Genomic DNA, 3,464 nt, shown 5'->3' on the forward strand with positions numbered 1-3,464 from the left:
GTTGGTAGTGATGGTGGGGAGGGGAGGGCCAGCCTCATGGGAGGGGAGAAAACATCAGAGCATGTCACAGTGGACAAGCTAGCTCACCCCCTCTGCCATCTTACATGCAAGGAAACAAACCCAGAGAGGGGAGGCCACTGGCCCAAGGTCACCCAGCTTGTAATGGCAGAGCCAGGGCTGGAACCCAGGTCTCTGAGCTGCTAGGCTTTCTTCAGGCTTTAGGTGACCATGTTATTTGGGGCCTGGAATTGCCTCTTTCCCACCACCCAGCTGCCCACCACATCCCTGCCATGTTCCATGTCAAACCCTGCCCATCTTGATCGAGGCCCGGCCTCCTGCCCCTCTGCCATGAGGACTTCTCTCCCTGTGTTGGAACCATCGCTCTTTAACTGGCCTGTAGCACATGCATTCTATTCTGGGTTGACTTGCCTCTTCTCTCCAGTGGATCTTTGAGACAAGTGCCAAGGGGTAGGGCAGTACAATGGATAAGGCACTGGGCCAGGCACCCAGACACCTGAATTTGAACTCGGCTGAGCCGCTAACTTGCAGCGTGTCTCAGGGAGGTCACTTCCCTGGGCCTCAGTTTCCCCTCTGGTCTAGATCAGGACTTCTCAGACTCTGTCCGTGGAGTCTGCCTCTGACCAGAGTGGACAGGGCCCTGCCCAAGATTCAACTGCAGCAATCTTGCTTTTTTTTCTTTCTTGAATACTAGGGTTTTTGTGAGGGGGAGTGGGGGAAGGTTCTGAGGCCAAGAGAAGTGTGAAAACCATTTTGAGGTCCTTTCTAGTCTAATCTTGCTGTTCTTTGTATCTCTCTCACCCCCCAGTCGCTAGCAGGAATATGGCATCTTGCATAGAATAGTCTAAATAAATATTTGGTGGACAGGATGAATGTCAGTGCCAGGAAGCAGGACCGTGCTGAACCTGGCTGGGCAGGGGAGGGGCCCAGCAGGAAGAAAACAGCCAGAGGGCAGCTGGAGGGAAAGGCGGCCTGGTACTGGCCTCTAAGGGGAAGAGGGCCTTCGAAAAGGGGGCCGAGGATGCCTTGCATCTGCAGCTTTCTGCTCCCCGCCTCCTCCAGGTTCCCTCTTGGCTTGCCCCTGAGGTGACACTGCCTCCCCCGTAACCCTGCTGCAGGGGCCACAGTGTCCTCGCACAAAGCCTGCTCCGTACCCTGCTGCCAGGGCCGCCCACGCAGACGGGCGGACATGAGTCTGGCAGACACTGGTGCGGCTGAACGCTCCACACACTGGTGTGGAGGAAAACTCTGGCCTGGTCAGCAGGCCAAAAGCTAGGTGGGACACCCGGCCCCAAGGCCCCCAAAGGCAGGCCTTTCGAGCTGCAGGAGTCTGCGGGGCCTCCCTGGACATTCTTGGAGGGAGCGGTGTTGTGTGCCTTTTGTCAGTGGTAGGCCATGTTCTACGCGGTGTGGGTATGTTCGTTCTGCTTCCGAATCTTGGCTCCTCCTGGAGCTACCAATTACACTCTAGCCTTCATCCCGGAGCAGGGCTTCCATGCCCCAGGGTAATCAGGGACCACCCCGATTGCACAAGTGTGGCCGCCTACAATTAGAAAAGCCTGTGTCGTGCAGTGTTTAACTCTGACCGGAGTAAGAGGAGGCCTGAGAAGTACAAAGGAAAACCACGGTTACAGCCCCAAGAAGCTCCATCAGGACACTTCCTAACATAATGTTTAAATTTCACTGTCATCGTCATCTTCGTTGTCATTCCAGTACCCACCCACCTCTGCACTGCTTTAAACCTTACTGCGTTACCATCTGCCACGTCTTTGGGGTCATTCATACATTCACCTTGGAATGTCTCAGCAGGAAGCTTTTTAATCTTTGTTAAGAACCAAACATGCCAGGCACTGTGTTAGGTACTTTATCAACTTTATTTTATTTAGTCATCACCACAACTCCATGAAGTTGATCTGTTAGAATCCTTTTAGCTGCAAGTAACAGCTACCTTAATAATACTGGATTGAGCTAGGGGTCCCTCACTGAACAGTGAAGGAACTGATGATCTCAGGACAAAGTGCAGAGATGGGTGGCTCTAGGTGCTGAATGTGGCACCAGGACCCCAGTTCTTTCCACGGTTCCATTCTGTCGTCTTTAGTGTGTTGGCTTGACTCTCTGAGTAGTTGCCTTCATCACAACAAGATGGCTGCTGTGGCCCCAGCCATCACTCCAGACATAACATCCAGCTGCAGAAGGACAACTGTTTCTTTCATGTTTTAAGAGGAGGGGAATATTTCCTAGAACAACTCTCTAGACAAACCCCTCAAAGATCCCTCCCTACATCTCATTGACCAGAACTGAGTCACAGATCCATCCCAAAAAGAATCTCTGACAAGGGGAATATTATACCAAGATTTGTTTAGACTCATCAGGATTTCCCCCTTTCCCACCCTGGGCATGAGGCAGAGGGGGTGGATTCCTGAAAAAAAAATTTAGGGCATTAAGGAAGAAAGCAGGAGTGACTATTGGGTGGTAATCAACAATGTCTGCCACACAGATAATTACTGTTATCTCCATTTTACAGATGGGAAAACTGAAGCTAAGAGAGATGAAGCAATGACTTAAAGTCACAGTAAGAGGCCAAGTTAGGATCTGAACCCAGAACTGTTTGACTCTAAAGTCCTAGCTCTTTCTACTGTAGGATGCACCAAGCACTATTCTACATCTGCTTGTGAGCAAGAAAGACTGTTATATGCACATCTGCTTCAAATTCTTGCTGAAACAAGGGAGGGTATAAATAATATACAGATACACTCATGTATTATTTTACTGACAATAAAGTTATGTCATAAGAGTTTACATTAAGGTAGGTATTTATTAGCATTTATTTAGGGCCTTCTAGGTGACTTGGGGATAGAAGGGTAAGCCCTAGACTTGAACTTCATGAGTCCCCAGTGGGGGAGTTGTATGAACAGATAACTACAGTTCTTTGTGATACATGCAGACTGTCATTGAAGTAAGAGCAGGGAAATGTGGGAGACCAGTTTCACAGGAAAGGTAAAAACTGAGTTGGGTTTTGAAAGATACACAGAAGTTTGCTCAAAGAAGCAGAGGGGAAAGCATTCTTTCTAGGCAGAGAAAAGAGCCCTGCAAAGGCACGGGGCAGGAAGAGATAGAAAGGCAGGTAGGAGGCAGTTTCCCAGGGGCCTTGCGTTCCAAACTAAGGAGTTTGTCTTGATTCTGTTAGGCGCCTGGAAGATTTTTAAGCAGGAAAGTAAAGCAATCAGATTTGAATGATTTTGAAGACTTGGAACCCCTAATGAACCCAAGTGAACGTGAGTAGGCAACGTGGAAGAGAGGAATCAACGGCTAAGACACAGATGTGTGCTCCAGACGTGTGGATCCCGACACAAGTTAAGTCACAGAGGAGGAACGAGAAGGAGTTCTCCCCTCATCAGCACTGCGTCCAGCTGTTCTTGGGGCCCAATGTGCCACACAGGGATGTG

Source organism: Eschrichtius robustus, chromosome 1 (assembly GCF_028021215.1).
Source record: "Eschrichtius robustus isolate mEscRob2 chromosome 1, mEscRob2.pri, whole genome shotgun sequence".
Classification (NCBI taxonomy): domain Eukaryota; kingdom Metazoa; phylum Chordata; class Mammalia; order Artiodactyla; family Eschrichtiidae; genus Eschrichtius; species Eschrichtius robustus.